Here is a 19,921-nt window from a genome sequence, read left to right as displayed (position 1 = left end):
CATAAGCAGTATTATGCATCGCCTAATACCCCATTTTTTTTTTCTTTCAAAAAAAGCATGGTTTTTAACAATTTGATTTTCTTCCATCATCAAATAAGCAGTGAAAATATTTAAACAACATAAATGAGTTTTGTTTTTTTATTTTTTTAATCAATCTGATTTTATCTCAGCATCAAATAACCAGTTAAAAGATTTAAACTAGTTAGAGAAGGTGTTTATTTTTAAAATCTTCTTGTTTAACAATTTGATTTTCTTCCAGCATGAAATGACCAGTGAAAATATTTAAAGATGATAAACAGAGTTTTGTTTTTTTTTTTTGAATTTTAGTAATAGGCGACGCATAATCCTGCTTATGCGTCGCCTAATACCCTATATATATTTTTTTTAAACCTTCATTTTTAACAATTTGATTTTGTTGGAGCATCAAATAACCAGTGAAGATATTTAAACAAGATAAAGAGAGTTTTTTTTTGTTTGAATTTTAGTAATAGGCGACGCATAATCATGCTTATGCGTCGCCTAATACCCTATATATATTTTTTTTAAACCCTCATTTTTAACAATTGGATTTTAGTTGAGCATGAAATAACCAGTGAAGATATTAAAACAGTATAAAGAGAGGTTTTGTTTTTTTTTTTTTTTTTTAAATTTAGGGTTTAGGCGACGCATAAGCAGTATTATGCGTCGCCTAATACCCCATTTTTTTTTTGCTCTCAAAAAAACCATGGTTTTTAACAATTTGATTTTCTTCCATCATCAAATAAGCAGTGAAAATATTTAAACAACATAAATGAGTTTTGTTTTTTTATTTTTTTAATCAATCTGATTTTATCTCAGCATCAAATAACCAGTTAAAAGATTTAAACTAGTTAGAGAAGGTGTTTATTTTTAAAATCTTCTTGTTTAACAATTTGATTTTCTTCCAGCATGAAATGACCAGTGAAAATATTTAAAGATGATAAACAGAGTTTTGTTTTTTTTTTTTGAATTTTAGTAATAGGCGACGCATAATCCTGCTTATGCGTCGCCTAATACCCTATATATATTTTTTTTAAACCTTCATTTTTAACAATTTGATTTTGTTGGAGCATCAAATAACCAGTGAAGATATTTAAACAAGATAAAGAGAGTTTTTTTTTGTTTGAATTTTAGTAATAGGCGAGGCATAATCATGCTTATGCGTCGCCTAATACCCTATATATATATTTTTTAAACCTTCATTTTTAACAATTGCATTTTAGTTGAGCATGAAATAACCAGTGAAGATATTGAAACAATATAAAGAGAGGTTTTTTTTTTTTTTTTTTTTTTTTGTTAATTTAGGGTTTAGGCGACGCATAAGCAGTATTATGCGTCGCCTAATACCCCATTTTTTTTTTTCTTTCAAAACAACCATGGTTTTTAACAGTTTGATTTTCTTCCATCATCAAATAAGCAGTGAAAATATTTAAACAACAAAAATGAGTTTTGTTTTTTTATTTTTTTAATCAATCTGATTTTATCTCAGCATCAAATAACCAGTTAAAAGATTTAAACTAGTTAGAGAAGGTGTTTATTTTTAAAATCTTCCTGTTTAACAATTTGATTTTCTTCCAGCATCGAATGACCAGTGAAAATATTTAAAGATGATAAACAAAGTTTTTTTTTTTTTTTGAATTTTAGTAATAGGCGACGCATAATCATGCTTATGCATCGCCTAATACCCTATATATATATTTTTTTTAAACCTTCATTTTTAACAATTGCATTTTAGTTGAGCATGAAATAACCAGTGAAGATATTGAAAAAATATAAAGAGAGGTTTTTTTTTTTTTTTTTTGTTAATTTAGGGTTTAGGCGACTCATAAGCAGTATTATGCATCGCCTAATACCCCATTTTTTTTTTCTTTCAAAAAAAGCATGGTTTTTAACAATTTTATTTTCTTCCATCATCAAATAAGCAGTGAAAATATTTAAACAACATAAATGAGTTTTGTTTTTTTTATTTTTTTAATCAATCTGATTTTATCTCAGCATCAAATAACCAGCTAAAAGATTTAAACTAGTTAGAGAAGGTGTTTATTTTTAAAATCTTCCTGTTTAACAATTTGATTTTCTTCCAGCATCAAATGACCAGTGAAAATATTTAAAGATGATAAACAGAGTTTTTTTTTTTTTTTTAATTTTAGTAATAGGCAACGCATAATCATGCTTATACGTCGCCTAATACCCTATATATATATTTTTTAAACCTTCATTTTTAACAATTTGATTTTGTTGGAGCATCAAATAACCAGTGAAGATATTTAAACAAGATAAAGAGAGTTTTTTTTTGTTTGAATTATAGTAATAGGCGACGCATAATCATGCTTATGCGTCGCCTAATACCCTATATATATATTTTTTTTAAACCTTCATTTTTAACAATTGCATTTTAGTTGAGCATGAAATAACCCTTGAAGATATTGAAACAATATAAAGAGAGGTTTTTTTTTTTTTTTTTTTTTTGTTAATTTAGGGTTTAGGCGACGCATAAGCAGTATTATGCGTCGCCTAATACCCCATTTTTTTTTTCTTTCAAAAAAACCATGGTTTTTAACAATTTGATTTTCTTCCATCATCAAATAAGCAGTGAAAATATTTAAACAACAAAAATGAGTTTTGTTTTTTTATTTTTTTAATCAATCTGATTTTATCTCAGCATCAAATAACCAGTTAAAAGATTTAAACTAGTTAGAGAAGGTGTTTTTTTTTAAAATCTTCCTGTTTAACAATTTGATTTTCTTCCAGCATCAAATGACCAGTGAAAATATTTAAAGATGATAAACAGAGTTTTTTTTTTTTTTTTTTTAATTTTAGTAATAGGCAACGCATAATCATGCTTATACGTCGCCTAACACCCTATATATATTTTTTTTAAACCTTCATTTTTAACAATTTGATTTTGTTGGAGCATCAAATAACGAGTGAAGATATTTAAACAAGATAAAGAGTGTTTTTTTTTGTTTGAATTTTAGTAATAGGCGACGCATAATCATGCTTATGCGTCGCCTAATACCCTATATATATATTTTTTTTTAAACCTTCATTTTTAACAATTGCATTTTAGTTGAGCATGAAATAACCAGTGAAGATATTGAAACAATATAAAGAGAGGTTTTTTTTTTTTTTTTTTTGTTAATTTAGGGTTTAGGCGACGCATAAGCAGTATTATGCGTCGCCTAATACCCCATTTTTCTTTTTCTTTCAAAAAAACCATGGTTTTTAACAATTTGATTTTCTTCCATCATCAAATAAGCAGTGAAAATATTTAAACAACAAAAATGAGTTTTGTTTTTTTATTTTTTTAATCAATCTGATTTTATCTCCGCATCAAATAACCAGTTAAAAGATTAAAACTAGTTAGAGAAGGTGTTTTTTTTTAAAATCTTCCTGTTTAACAATTTGATTTTCTTCCAGCATCAAATGACCAGTGAAAATATTTAAAGATGATAAACATAGTTTTTTTGTTTTTTTTTTGAATTTTAGTAATATGCGACGCATAATCATGCTTATACTTCGCCTAATACCCTATATATATTTTTTTTTAAACCTTCATTTTTAACAATTTGATTTTGTTGGAGCATCAAATAACCAGTGAAGATATTTAAACAAGATAAAGAGAGTTTTTTTTTGTTTGAATTTTAGTAATAGGCGACGCATAATCGTGCTTATGCGTCGCCTAATACCCTATATATATATTTTTTTTAAACCTTCATTTTTAACAATTGCATTTTAGTTGAGCATGAAATAACCAGTGAAGATATTGAAACAATATAAAGAGAGGTTTTTTTTTTTTTTTTTTTTGTTAATTTAGGGTTTAGGCGACGCATAAGCAGTATTATGCGTCGCCTAATACCCCATTTTTTTTTTCTTTCAAAAAAACCATGGTTTTTAACAATTTGATTTTCTTCCATCATCAAATAAGCAGTGAAAATATTTAAACAACAAAAATGAGTTTTGTTTTTTTATTTTTTTAATCAATCTGATTTTATCTCAGCATCAAATAACCAGTTAAAAGATTTAAACTAGTTAGAGAAGGTGTTTTTTTTTAAAATCTTCCTGTTTAACAATTTGATTTTCTTCCAGCATCAAATGACCAGTGAAAATATTTAAAGATGATAAACAGAGTTTTTTTTTTTTTTTTTTTAATTTTAGTAATAGGCAACGCATAATCATGCTTATACGTCGCCTAACACCCTATATATATTTTTTTTAAACCTTCATTTTTAACAATTTGATTTTGTTGGAGCATCAAATAACGAGTGAAGATATTTAAACAAGATAAAGAGTGTTTTTTTTTGTTTGAATTTTAGTAATAGGCGACGCATAATCATGCTTATGCGTCGCCTAATACCCTATATATATATTTTTTTTTAAACCTTCATTTTTAACAATTGCATTTTAGTTGAGCATGAAATAACCAGTGAAGATATTGAAACAATATAAAGAGAGGTTTTTTTTTTTTTTTTTTTGTTAATTTAGGGTTTAGGCGACGCATAAGCAGTATTATGCGTCGCCTAATACCCCATTTTTCTTTTTCTTTCAAAAAAACCATGGTTTTTAACAATTTGATTTTCTTCCATCATCAAATAAGCAGTGAAAATATTTAAACAACAAAAATGAGTTTTGTTTTTTTATTTTTTTAATCAATCTGATTTTATCTCCGCATCAAATAACCAGTTAAAAGATTAAAACTAGTTAGAGAAGGTGTTTTTTTTTAAAATCTTCCTGTTTAACAATTTGATTTTCTTCCAGCATCAAATGACCAGTGAAAATATTTAAAGATGATAAACATAGTTTTTTTGTTTTTTTTTTGAATTTTAGTAATATGCGACGCATAATCATGCTTATACTTCGCCTAATACCCTATATATATTTTTTTTTAAACCTTCATTTTTAACAATTTGATTTTGTTGGAGCATCAAATAACCAGTGAAGATATTTAAACAAGATAAAGAGAGTTTTTTTTTGTTTGAATTTTAGTAATAGGCGACGCATAATCGTGCTTATGCGTCGCCTAATACCCTATATATATATTTTTTTTAAACCTTCATTTTTAACAATTGCATTTTAGTTGAGCATGAAATAACCAGTGAAGATATTGAAACAATATAAAGAGAGGTTTTTTTTTTTTTTTTTTTTGTTAATTTAGGGTTTAGGCGACGCATAAGCAGTATTATGCGTCGCCTAATACCCCATTTTTCTTTTTCTTTCAAAAAAACCATGGTTTTTAACAATTTGATTTTCTTCCATCATCAAATAAGCAGTGAAAATATTTAAACAACAAAAATGAGTTTTGTTTTTTTATTTTTTTAATCAATCTGATTTTATCTCAGCATCAAATAACCAGTTAAAAGATTTAAACTAGTTAGAGAAGGTGTTTTTTTTTAAAATCTTCCTGTTTAACAATTTGATTTTCTTCCAGCATGAAATGACCAGTGAAAATATTTAAAGATGATAAACAGAGTTTTTTTTTTTTGTTTTTTAATTTTAGTAATAGGCGACGCATAATCATGCTTACACGTCGCCTAATACCCTGTATATATTTTTTTTAAACCTTCATTTTTAACAATTTGATTTTGTTGGAGCATCAAAATAACTAGTGAAGATATTTAAACAAGATAAAGAGAGTTTTTTTTTGTTTGAATTATAGTAATAGGCGACGCATAATCATGCTTATGCGTCGCCTAATACCCTATATATATATTTTTTTTAAACCTTCATTTTTAACAATTGCATTTTAGTTGAGCATGAAATAACCCGTGAAGATATTGAAACAATATAAAGAGAGGTTTTTTTTTTTTTTTTTTTTTTTTTTTAAATTTAGGTTTAGGCGACGCATAATACTGATTATGCGTCGCCTAATACCCCATTTTTTTTTTCTTTCAAAAAAACCATGGTTTTTAACAATTTGATTTTCTTCCATCATCAAATAAGCAGTGAAAATATTTAAACAACAAAAATGAGTTTTGTTTTTTTATTTTTTTAATCAATCTGATTTTATCTCAGCATCAAATAACCAGTTAAAAGATTTAAACTAGTTAGAGAAGGTGTTTATTTTTAAAATCTTCCTGTTTAACAATTTGATTTTCTTCCAGCATCAAATGACCAGTGAAAATATTTAAAGATGATAAACAAAGTTTTTTTTTTTTTTTGAATTTTAGTAATAGGCGACGCATAATCATGCTTATGCATCGCCTAATACCCTATATATATATTTTTTTTAAACCTTCATTTTTAACAATTGCATTTTAGTTGAGCATGAAATAACCAGTGAAGATATTGAAAAAATATAAAGAGAGGTTTTTTTTTTTTTTTTTTGTTAATTTAGGGTTTAGGCGACGCATAAGCAGTATTATGCATGGCCTAATACCCCATTTTTTTTTTCTTTCAAAAAAAGCATGGTTTTTAACAATTTGATTTTCTTCCATCATCAAATAAGCAGTGAAAATATTTAAACAACATAAATGAGTTTTGTTTTTTTATTTTTTTAATCAATCCGATTTTATCTCAGCATCAAATAACTAGTTAAAAGATTTAAACTAGTTAGAGAAGGTGTTTATTTTTAAAATCTTCCTGTTTAACAATTTGATTTTCTTCCAGCATCAAATGACGAGTGAAAATATTTAAAGATGATAAACAGAGTTTTTTTTTTTTTTTGAATTTTAGTAATAGGCGACGCGTAATCATGCTTATGCGTCGCCTAATACCCTATATATATATATATTTTTTTTTTCTCTCAAAAAAACCATGCTTTTTAACAATTTGATTTTCTTCCATCATCAAATAAGCAGTGAAAATATTTAAACAACATAAATGAGTTTTGTTTTTTTATTTTTTTAATCAATCTGATTTTATCTCAGCATCAAATAACTAGTTAAAAGATTTAAACTAGTTAGAGAAGGTGTTTATTTTTAAAATCTTCCTGTTTAACAATTTGATTTTCTTCCAGCATCAGATGACCAGTGAAAATATTTACAGATGATAAACAGAGTTTTTTTTTTTTTTTTGAATTTTAGTAATAGGCGACGCATAATCATGCTTATGCGTCGCCTAATACCCTATATATATATATATTTTTTTTTTTTCTTCAAAAAAACCATGCTTTTTAACAATTTGATTTTCTTCCATCATCAAATAAGCAGTGAAAATATTTAAACAACATAAATGAGTTTTGTTTTTTTATTTTTTTAATCAATCTGATTTTATCTCAGCATCAAATAACCAGCTAAAAGATTTAAACTAGTTAGAGAAGGTGTTTATTTTTAAAATCTTCCTGTTTAACAATTTGATTTTCTTCCAGCATCAAATGACCAGTGAAAATATTTAAAGATGATAAACAGAGTTTTGTTTTTTTTTTTTGAATTTTAGTAATAGGCGACGTATAATCCTGCTTATGCGTCGCCTAATACCCTATATATTTTTTTTTAAACCTTCATTTTTAACAATTTGATTTTGTTGGAGCATCAAATAACCAGTGAAGATATTTAAACAAGATAAAGAGAGTTTTTTTTTGTTTGAATTTTAGTAATAGGCGACGCATAATCATGCTTATGCGTCGCCTAATACCCTATATATATTTTTTTTAAACCCTCATTTTTAACAATTGTATTTTAGTTGAGCATGAAATAACCAGTGAAGATATTAAAACAGTATAAAGAGAGGTTTTTTTTTTTTTTTTTTTTTTAAATTTAGGGTTTAGGCGACGCATAAGCAGTATTATGCGTCGCCTAATACCCCATTTTTTTTTTGCTCTCAAAAAAACCATGGTTTTTAACAATTTGATTTTCTTCCATCATCAAATAAGCAGTGAAAATATTTAAACAACATAAATGAGTTTTGTTTTTTTATTTTTTTAATCAATCTGATTTTATCTCAGCATCAAATAACCAGTTAAAAGATTTAAACTAGTTAGAGAAGGTGTTTATTTTTAAAATCTTCTTGTTTAACAATTTGATTTTCTTCCAGCATGAAATGACCAGTGAAAATATTTAAAGATGATAAACAGAGTTTTGTTTTTTTTTTTTGAATTTTAGTAATAGGCGACGCATAATCCTGCTTATGCGTCGCCTAATACCCTATATATATTTTTTTTAAACCTTCATTTTTAACAATTTGATTTTGTTGGAGCATCAAATAACCAGTGAAGATATTTAAACAAGATAAAGAGAGTTTTTTTTTGTTTGAATTTTAGTAATAGGCGAGGCATAATCATGCTTATGCGTCGCCTAATACCCTATATATATATTTTTTAAACCTTCATTTTTAACAATTGCATTTTAGTTGAGCATGAAATAACCAGTGAAGATATTGAAACAATATAAAGAGAGGTTTTTTTTTTTTTTTTTTTTTTTGTTAATTTAGGGTTTAGGCGACGCATAAGCAGTATTATGCGTCGCCTAATACCCCATTTTTTTTTTTCTTTCAAAACAACCATGGTTTTTAACAGTTTGATTTTCTTCCATCATCAAATAAGCAGTGAAAATATTTAAACAACAAAAATGAGTTTTGTTTTTTTATTTTTTTAATCAATCTGATTTTATCTCAGCATCAAATAACCAGTTAAAAGATTTAAACTAGTTAGAGAAGGTGTTTATTTTTAAAATCTTCCTGTTTAACAATTTGATTTTCTTCCAGCATCAAATGACCAGTGAAAATATTTAAAGATGATAAACAAAGTTTTTTTTTTTTTTTGAATTTTAGTAATAGGGGACGCATAATCATGCTTATGCATCGCCTAATACCCTATATATATATTTTTTTTAAACCTTCATTTTTAACAATTGCATTTTAGTTGAGCATGAAATAACCAGTGAAGATATTGAAAAAATATAAAGAGAGGTTTTTTTTTTTTTTTTTTGTTAATTTAGGGTTTAGGCGACTCATAAGCAGTATTATGCATCGCCTAATACCCCATTTTTTTTTTCTTTCAAAAAAAGCATGGTTTTTAACAATTTGATTTTCTTCCATCATCAAATAAGCAGTGAAAATATTTAAACAACATAAATGAGTTTTGTTTTTTTATTTTTTTAATCAATCTGATTTTATCTCAGCATCAAATAACCAGTTAAAAGATTTAAACTAGTTAGAGAAGGTGTTTATTTTTAAAATCTTCTTGTTTAACAATTTGATTTTCTTCCAGCATGAAATGACCAGTGAAAATATTTAAAGATGATAAACAGAGTTTTGTTTTTTTTTTTTGAATTTTAGTAATAGGCGACGCATAATCCTGCTTATGCGTCGCCTAATACCCTATATATATTTTTTTTAAACCTTCATTTTTAACAATTTGATTTTGTTGGAGCATCAAATAACCAGTGAAGATATTTAAACAAGATAAAGAGAGTTTTTTTTTGTTTGAATTTTAGTAATAGGCGAGGCATAATCATGCTTATGCGTCGCCTAATACCCTATATATATATTTTTTAAACCTTCATTTTTAACAATTGCATTTTAGTTGAGCATGAAATAACCAGTGAAGATATTGAAACAATATAAAGATAGGTTTTTCTTTTTTTTTTTTTTTTTGTTAATTTAGGGTTTAGGCGACGCATAAGCAGTATTATGCGTCGCCTAATACCCCATTTTTTTTTTTCTTTCAAAACAACCATGGTTTTTAACAGTTTGATTTTCTTCCATCATCAAATAAGCAGTGAAAATATTTAAACAACAAAAATGAGTTTTGTTTTTTTATTTTTTTAATCAATCTGATTTTATCTCAGCATCAAATAACCAGTTAAAAGATTTAAACTAGTTAGAGAAGGTGTTTTTTTTTAAAATCTTCCTGTTTAACAATTTGATTTTCTTCCAGCATCAAATGACCAGTGAAAATATTTAAAGATGATAAACAGAGTTTTTTTTTTTTTTTTTTAATTTTAGTAATAGGCAACGCATAATCATGCTTATACGTCGCCTAATACCCTATATATATTTTTTTTAAACCTTCATTTTTAACAATTTGATTTTGTTGGAGCATCAAATAACGAGTGAAGATATTTAAACAAGATAAAGAGTGTTTTTTTTTGTTTGAATTTTAGTAATAGGCGACGCATAATCATGCTTATGCGTCGCCTAATACCCTATATATATATATTTTTTTAAACCTTCATTTTTAACAATTGCATTTTAGTTGAGCATGAAATAACCAGTGAAGATATTGAAACAATATAAAGAGAGGTTTTTTTTTTTTTTTTTTGTTAATTTAGGGTTTAGGCGACGCATAAGCAGTATTATGCGTCGCCTAATACCCCATTTTTCTTTTTCTTTCAAAAAAACCATGGTTTTTAACAATTTGATTTTCTTCCATCATCAAATAAGCAGTGAAAATATTTAAACAACAAAAATGAGTTTTGTTTTTTTATTTTTTTAATCAATCTGATTTTATCTCCGCATCAAATAACCAGTTAAAAGATTAAAAGTAGTTAGAGAAGGTGTTTTTTTTTAAAATCTTCCTGTTTAACAATTTGATTTTCTTCCAGCATCAAATGACCAGTGAAAATATTTAAAGATGATAAACACAGTTTTTTTGTATTTTTTTTGAATTTTAGTAATAGGCGACGCATAATCATGCTTATACTTCGCCTAATACCCTATATATATTTTTTTTTAAACCTTCATTTTTAACAATTTGATTTTGTTGGAGCATCAAATAACCAGTGAAGATATTTAAACAAGATAAAGAGAGTTTTTTTTTGTTTGAATTTTGTAATAGGCGACGCATAATCGTGCTTATGCGTCGCCTAATACCCTATATATATATTTTTTTTAAACCTTCATTTTTAACAATTGCATTTTAGTTGAGCATGAAATAACCAGTGAAGATATTGAAACAATATAAAGAGAGGTTTTTTTTTTTTTTTTTTTTTGTTAATTTAGGGTTTAGGCGACGCATAAGCAGTATTATGCGTCGCCTAATACCCCATTTTTCTTTTTCTTTCAAAAAAACCATGGTTTTTAACAATTTGATTTTCTTCCATCATCAAATAAGCAGTGAAAATATTTAAACAACAAAAATGAGTTTTGTTTTTTTATTTTTTTAATCAATCTGATTTTATCTCAGCATCAAATAACCAGTTAAAAGATTTAAACTAGTTAGAGAAGGTGTTTTTTTTTAAAATCTTCCTGTTTAACAATTTGATTTTCTTCCAGCATGAAATGACCAGTGAAAATATTTAAAGATGATAAACAGAGTTTTTTTTTTTGTTTTTTAATTTTAGTAATAGGCGACGCATAATCATGCTTACACGTCGCCTAATACCCTGTATATATTTTTTTTAAACCTTCATTTTTAACAATTTGATTTTGTTGGAGCATCAAATAACTAGTGAAGATATTTAAACAAGATAAAGAGAGTTTTTTTTTGTTTGAATTATAGTAATAGGCGACGCATAATCATGCTTATGCGTCGCCTAATACCCTATATATATATTTTTTTTAAACCTTCATTTTTAACAATTGCATTTTAGTTGAGCATGAAATAACCCGTGAAGATATTGAAACAATATAAAGAGAGGTTTTTTTTTTTTTTTTTTTTTTTTTTAAAATTTAGGGTTTAGGCGACGCATAATACTGATTATGCGTCGCCTAATACCCCATTTTTTTTTTCTTTCAAAAAAACCATGGTTTTTAACAATTTGATTTTCTTCCATCATCAAATAAGCAGTGAAAATATTTAAACAACAAAAATGAGTTTTGTTTTTTTATTTTTTTAATCAATCTGATTTTATCTCAGCATCAAATAACCAGTTAAAAGATTTAAACTAGTTAGAGAAGGTGTTTATTTTTAAAATCTTCCTGTTTAACAATTTGATTTTCTTCCAGCATCAAATGACCAGTGAAAATATTTAAAGATGAAAAACAGAGTTTTTTTTTTTTTTTTTTTTAATTTTAGTAATAGGCGACGCATAATCATGCTTATACGTCGCCTAATACCCTATATATATATGTTTTTAACCTTCATTTTTAACAATTTGATTTTGTTGGAGCATCAAATAATCAGTGAAGATATTTAAACAAGATAAAGAGAGTTTTTTTTTGTTTGAATTTTAGTAATAGGCGACGCATAATCATGCTTATGCGTCGCCTAATACCCTATATATATATTTTTTTTAAACCTTCATTTTTAACAATTGGATTTTAGTTGAGCATGAAATAACCAGTGAAGATATTGAAATAGTATAAAGAGAGGTTTTTTTTTTTTTTTTTTTTTTTTTTTTTTTTTTTTTTAAATTTAGGGTTTAGGCGACGCATAAGCAGTATTATGCGTCGCCTAATACCCCATTTTTTTTTTCTCTCAAAAAAACCATGGTTTTTAACAATTTGATTTTCTTCCATCATCAAATAAGCGGTGAAAATATTTAAAACACATAAATGAGTTTTGTTTTTTTATTTTTTTAATCAACCTGATTTTATCTCAGCATTAAATAACCAGTTAAAAGATTTAAACTAGTTAGAGAAGGTGTTTATTTTTAAAATCTTCCTGTTTAACAATTTGATTTTCTTCCAGCATCAAATGACCAGTGAAAATATTTAAAGATGAAAAACAGAGTTTTTTTTTTTTTTTGAATTTTAGTAATAGGCGACGCATAATCATGCTTATGCGTCGCCTAATACCCTATATATATATATTTTTTTTCTTCAAAAAAACCATGGTTTTTAACAATTTGATTTTCTTCCATCATCAAATAAGCAGTGAAAATATTTAAACAACAAAAATGAGTTTTGTTTTTTTATTTTTTTAATCAATCTGATTTTATCTCAGCATCAAATAACCAGTTAAAAGATTTAAACTAGTTAGAGAAGGTGTTTTTTTTTAAAATCTTCCTGTTTAACAATTTGATTTTCTTCCAGCATGAAATGACCAGTGAAAATATTTAAAGATGATAAACAGAGTTTTTTTTTTTGTTTTTTAATTTTAGTAATAGGCGACGCATAATCATGCTTACACGTCGCCTAATACCCTGTATATATTTTTTTTAAACCTTCATTTTTAACAATTTGATTTTGTTGGAGCATCAAATAACTAGTGAAGATATTTAAACAAGATAAAGAGAGTTTTTTTTTGTTTGAATTATAGTAATAGGCGACGCATAATCATGCTTATGCGTCGCCTAATACCCTATATATATATTTTTTTTAAACCTTCATTTTTAACAATTGCATTTTAGTTGAGCATGAAATAACCCGTGAAGATATTGAAACAATATAAAGAGAGGTTTTTTTTTTTTTTTTTTTTTTTTAAATTTAGGGTTTAGGCGACGCATAATACTGATTATGCGTCGCCTAATACCCCATTTTTTTTTTCTTTCAAAAAAACCATGGTTTTTAACAATTTGATTTTCTTCCATCATCAAATAAGCAGTGAAAATATTTAAACAACAAAAATGAGTTTTGTTTTTTTATTTTTTTAATCAATCTGATTTTATCTCAGCATCAAATAACCAGTTAAAAGATTTAAACTAGTTAGAGAAGGTGTTTATTTTTAAAATCTTCCTGTTTAACAATTTGATTTTCTTCCAGCATCAAATGACCAGTGAAAATATTTAAAGATGAAAAACAGAGTTTTTTTTTTTTTTTTTTTTAATTTTAGTAATAGGCGACGCATAATCATGCTTATACGTCGCCTAATACCCTATATATATATGTTTTTAACCTTCATTTTTAACAATTTGATTTTGTTGGAGCATCAAATAATCAGTGAAGATATTTAAACAAGATAAAGAGAGTTTTTTTTTGTTTGAATTATAGTAATAGGCGACGCATAATCATGCTTATGCGTCGCCTAATACCCTATATATATATATTTTTTAAACCTTCATTTTTAACAATTGCATTTTAGTTGAGCATGAAATAACCCGTGAAGATATTGAAACAATATAAAGAGAGGTTTTTTTTTTTTTTTTTTTTTTTTTTTAAATTTAGGGTTTAGGCGACGCATAATACTGATTATGCGTCGCCTAATACCCCATTTTTTTTTTCTTTCAAAAAAACCATGGTTTTTAACAATTTGATTTTCTTCCATCATCAAATAAGCAGTGAAAATATTTAAACAACAAGAATGAGTTTTGTTTTTTTATTTTTTTAATCAATCTGATTTTATCTCAGCATCAAATAACCAGCTAAAAGATTTAAACTAGTTAGAGAAGGTGTTTATTTTTAAAATCTTCCTGTTTAACAATTTGATTTTCTTCCAGCATCAAATGACCAGTGAAAATATTTAAAGATGATAAACAGAGTTTTTTTTTTTTTTTTTAATTTTAGTAATAGGCAACGCATAATCATGCTTATACGTCGCCTAATACCCTATATATATTTTTTTTAAACCTTCATTTTTAACAATTTGATTTTGTTGGAGCATCAAATAACCAGTGAAGATATTTAAACAAGATAAAGAGAGTTTTTTTTTGTTTGAATTATAGTAATAGGCGACGCATAATCATGCTTATGCGTCGCCTAATACCCTATATATATATATTTTTTAAACCTTCATTTTTAACAATTGCATTTTAGTTGAGCATGAAATAACCCGTGAAGATATTGAAACAATATAAAGAGAGGTTTTTTTTTTTTTTTTTTTTTTTTTTTAAATTTAGGGTTTAGGCGACGCATAATACTGATTATGCGTCGCCTAATACCCCATTTTTTTTTTCTTTCAAAAAAACCATGGTTTTTAACAATTTGATTTTCTTCCATCATCAAATAAGCAGTGAAAATATTTAAACAACAAGAATGAGTTTTGTTTTTTTATTTTTTTAATCAATCTGATTTTATCTCAGCATCAAATAACCAGCTAAAAGATTTAAACTAGTTAGAGAAGGTGTTTATTTTTAAAATCTTCCTGTTTAACAATTTGATTTTCTTCCAGCATCAAATGACCAGTGAAAATATTTAAAGATGATAAACAGAGTTTTTTTTTTTTTTTTTAATTTTAGTAATAGGCAACGCATAATCATGCTTATACGTCGCCTAATACCCTATATATATTTTTTTTAAACCTTCATTTTTAACAATTTGATTTTGTTGGAGCATCAAATAACCAGTGAAGATATTTAAACAAGATAAAGAGAGTTTTTTTTTGTTTGAATTATAGTAATAGGCGACGCATAATCATGCTTATGCGTCGCCTAATACCCTATATATATATTTTTTTTAAACCTTCATTTTTAACAATTGCATTTTAGTTGAGCATGAAATAACCCTTGAAGATATTGAAACAATATAAAGAGAGGTTTTTTTTTTTTTTTTTTTGTTAATTTAGGGTTTAGGCGACGCATAAGCAGTATTATGCGTCGCCTAATACCCCATTTTTCTTTTTCTTTCAAAAAAACCATGGTTTTTAACAATTTGATTTTCTTCCATCATCAAATAAGCAGTGAAAATATTTAAACAACAAAAATGAGTTTTGTTTTTTTATTTTTTTAATCAATCTGATTTTATCTCCGCATCAAATAACCAGTTAAAAGATTTAAACTAGTTAGAGAAGGTGTTTTTTTTTAAAATCTTCCTGTTTAACAATTTGATTTTCTTCCAGCATCAAATGACCAGTGAAAATATTTAAAGATGATAAACATAGTTTTTTTTTTTTTTTGAATTTTAGTAATAGGCGACGCATAATCATGCTTATGCATCGCCTAATACCCTATATATATATTTTTTTTAAACCTTCATTTTTAACAATTGCATTTTAGTTGAGCATGAAATAACCAGTGAAGATATTGAAAAAATATAAAGAGAGGTTTTTTTTTTTTTTTTTTTTGTTAATTTAGGGTTTAGGCGACGCATAAGCAGTATTATGCATCGCCTAATACCCCATTTTTTTTTTCTTTCAAAAAAAGCATGGTTTTTAACAATTTGATTTTCTTCCATCATCAAATAAGCAGTGAAAATATTTAAACAACATAAATGAGTTTTGTTTTTTTATTTTTTTAATCAATCCGATTTTATCTCAGCATCAAATAACTAGTTAAAAGATTTAAACTAGTTAGAGAAGGTGTTTATTTTTAAAATCTTCCTGTTTAACAATTTGATTTTCTTCCAGCATCAAATGACGAGTGAAAATATTTAAAGATGATAAACAGAGTTTTTTTTTTTTTTTGAATTTTAGTAATAGGCGACGCGTAATCATGCTTATGCGTCGCCTAATACCCTATATATATATATATTTTTTTTTTCTCTCAAAAAAACCATGCTTTTTAACAATTTGATTTTCTTCCATCATCAAATAAGCAGTGAAAATATTTAAACAACATAAATGAGTTTTGTTTTTTTATTTTTTTAATCAATCTGATTTTATCTCAGCATCAAATAACTAGTTAAAAGATTTAAACTAGTTAGAGAAGGTGTTTATTTTTAAAATCTTCCTGTTTAACAATTTGATTTTCTTCCAGCATCAGATGACCAGTGAAAATATTTACAGATGATAAACAGAGTTTTTTTTTTTTTTTGAATTTTAGTAATAGGCGACGCATAATCATGCTTATGCGTCGCCTAATACCCTATATATATATATATTTTTTTTCTTCAAAAAAACCATGCTTTTTAACAATTTTATTTTCTTCCATCATCAAATAAGCAGTGAAAATATTTAAACAACAAAAATGAGTTTTGTTTTTTTATTTTTTTAATCAATCTGATTTTATCTCAGCATCAAATAACCAGTTAAAAGATTTAAACTAGTTAGAGAAGGTGTTTTTTTTTAAAATCTTCCTGTTTAACAATTTGATTTTCTTCCAGCATGAAATGACCAGTGAAAATATTTAAAGATGATAAACAGAGTTTTTTTTTTTGTTTTTTAATTTTAGTAATAGGCGACGCATAATCATGCTTACACGTCGCCTAATACCCTGTATATATTTTTTTTAAACCTTCATTTTTAACAATTTGATTTTGTTGGAGCATCAAAATAACTAGTGAAGATATTTAAACAAGATAAAGAGAGTTTTTTTTTGTTTGAATTATAGTAATAGGCGACGCATAATCATGCTTATGCGTCGCCTAATACCCTATATATATATTTTTTTTAAACCTTCATTTTTAACAATTGCATTTTAGTTGAGCATGAAATAACCCGTGAAGATATTGAAACAATATAAAGAGAGGTTTTTTTTTTTTTTTTTTTTTTTTTTAAAATTTAGGGTTTAGGCGACGCATAATACTGATTATGCGTCGCCTAATACCCCATTTTTTTTTTCTTTCAAAAAAACCATGGTTTTTAACAATTTGATTTTCTTCCATCATCAAATAAGCAGTGAAAATATTTAAACAACAAAAATGAGTTTTGTTTTTTTATTTTTTTAATCAATCTGATTTTATCTCAGCATCAAATAACCAGTTAAAAGATTTAAACTAGTTAGAGAAGGTGTTTATTTTTAAAATCTTCCTGTTTAACAATTTGATTTTCTTCCAGCATCAAATGACCAGTGAAAATATTTAAAGATGAAAAACAGTTTTTTTTTTTTTTTTTTTTAATTTTAGTAATAGGCGACGCATAATCATGCTTATACGTCGCCTAATACCCTATATATATATGTTTTTAACCTTCATTTTTAACAATTTGATTTTGTTGGAGCATCAAATAATCAGTGAAGATATTTAAACAAGATAAAGAGAGTTTTTTTTTGTTTGAATTTTAGTAATAGGCGACGCATAATCATGCTTATGCGTCGCCTAATACCCTATATATATATTTTTTTTAAACCTTCATTTTTAACAATTGGATTTTAGTTGAGCATGAAATAACCAGTGAAGATATTGAAATAGTATAAAGAGAGGTTTTTTTTTTTTTTTTTTTTTTTTTTTTTTTTTTTTTTAAATTTAGGGTTTAGGCGACGCATAAGCAGTATTATGCGTCGCCTAATACCCCATTTTTTTTTTCTCTCAAAAAAACCATGGTTTTTAACAATTTGATTTTCTTCCATCATCAAATAAGCGGTGAAAATATTTAAAACACATAAATGAGTTTTGTTTTTTTATTTTTTTAATCAACCTGATTTTATCTCAGCATTAAATAACCAGTTAAAAGATTTAAACTAGTTAGAGAAGGTGTTTATTTTTAAAATCTTCCTGTTTAACAATTTGATTTTCTTCCAGCATCAAATGACCAGTGAAAATATTTAAAGATGAAAAACAGAGTTTTTTTTTTTTTTTGAATTTTAGTAATAGGCGACGCATAATCATGCTTATGCGTCGCCTAATACCCTATATATATATTTTTTTTCTCTCAAAAAAACCATGCTTTTTAACAATTTGATTTTCTTCCATCATCAAATAAGCAGTGAAAAAATTTAAAACACATAAATGAGTTTTGTTTTTTTATTTTTTTAATCAACCTGATTTTATCTCAGCATCAAATAACCAGTTAAAAGATTTAAACTAGTTAGAGAAGGTGTTTATTTTTAAAATCTTCCTGTTTAACAATTTGATTTTCTTCCAGCATCAAATGACCAGTGAAAATATTTAAAGATGATAAACAGAGTTTTTTTTTTTTGTTTTTTAATTTTAGTAATAGGCGACGCATAATCATGCTTACACGTCGCCTAATACCCTGTATATATTTTTTTTAAACCTTCATTTTTAACAATTTGATTTTGTTGGAGCATCAAAATAACTAGTGAAGATATTTAAACAAGATAAAGAGAGTTTTTTTTTGTTTGAATTATAGTAATAGGCGACGCATAATCATGCTTATGCGTCGCCTAATACCCTATATATATTTTTTTTAAACCCTCATTTTTAACAATTGGATTTTAGTTGAGCATGAAATAACCAGTGAAGATATTAAAACAGTATAAAGAGAGGTTTTGTTTTTTTTTTTTTTTTAAATTTAGGGTTTAGGCGACGCATAAGCAGTATTATGCGTCGCCTAATACCCCATTTTTTTTTTGCTCTCAAAAAAACCATGGTTTTTAACAATTTGATTTTCTTCCATCATCAAATAAGCAGTGAAAATATTTAAACAACATAAATGAGTTTATTTTTTTATTTTTTTAATCAATCTGATTTTATCTCAGCATCAAATAACCAGTTAAAAGATTTAAACTAGTTAGAGAAGGTGTTTATTTTTAAAATCTTCCTGTTTAACAATTTGATTTTCTTCCAGCATCAAATGACCAGTGAAAATATTTAAAGATGAAAAACAGAGTTTTTTTTTTTTTTTTTTTAATTTTAGTAATAGGCGACGCATAATCATGCTTATACGTCGCCTAATACCCTATATATATATGTTTTTAACCTTCATTTTTAACAATTTGATTTTGTTGGAGCATCAAATAATCAGTGAAGATATTTAAACAAGATAAAGAGAGTTTTTTTTTGTTTGAATTTTAGTAATAGGCGACGCATAATCATGCTTATGCGTCGCCTAATACCCTATATATATATTTTTTTTAAACCTTCATTTTTAACAATTGGATTTTAGTTGAGCATGAAATAACCAGTGAAGATATTGAAATAGTATAAAGAGAGGTTTTTTTTTTTTTTTTTTTTTTTTTTTTTTTTTTTTTAAATTTAGGGTTTAGGCGACGCATAAGCAGTATTATGCGTCGCCTAATACCCCATTTTTTTTTTCTCTCAAAAAAACCATGGTTTTTAACAATTTGATTTTCTTCCATCATCAAATAAGCGGTGAAAATATTTAAAACACATAAATGAGTTTTGTTTTTTTATTTTTTTAATCAACCTGATTTTATCTCAGCATTAAATAACCAGTTAAAAGATTTAAACTAGTTAGAGAAGGTGTTTATTTTTAAAATCTTCCTGTTTAACAATTTGATTTTCTTCCAGCATCAAATGACCAGTGAAAATATTTAAAGATGAAAAACAGAGTTTTTTTTTTTTTTTGAATTTTAGTAATAGGCGACGCATAATCATGCTTATGCGTCGCCTAATACCCTATATATATATA

This window comes from Ziziphus jujuba, chromosome 4, assembly GCF_031755915.1.
Source record: "Ziziphus jujuba cultivar Dongzao chromosome 4, ASM3175591v1".
Lineage (NCBI taxonomy): Eukaryota > Viridiplantae > Streptophyta > Magnoliopsida > Rosales > Rhamnaceae > Ziziphus > Ziziphus jujuba.
The sequence above is the reverse complement of the archived record's forward strand: the minus strand, read 5'-3'. Positions refer to the sequence as shown.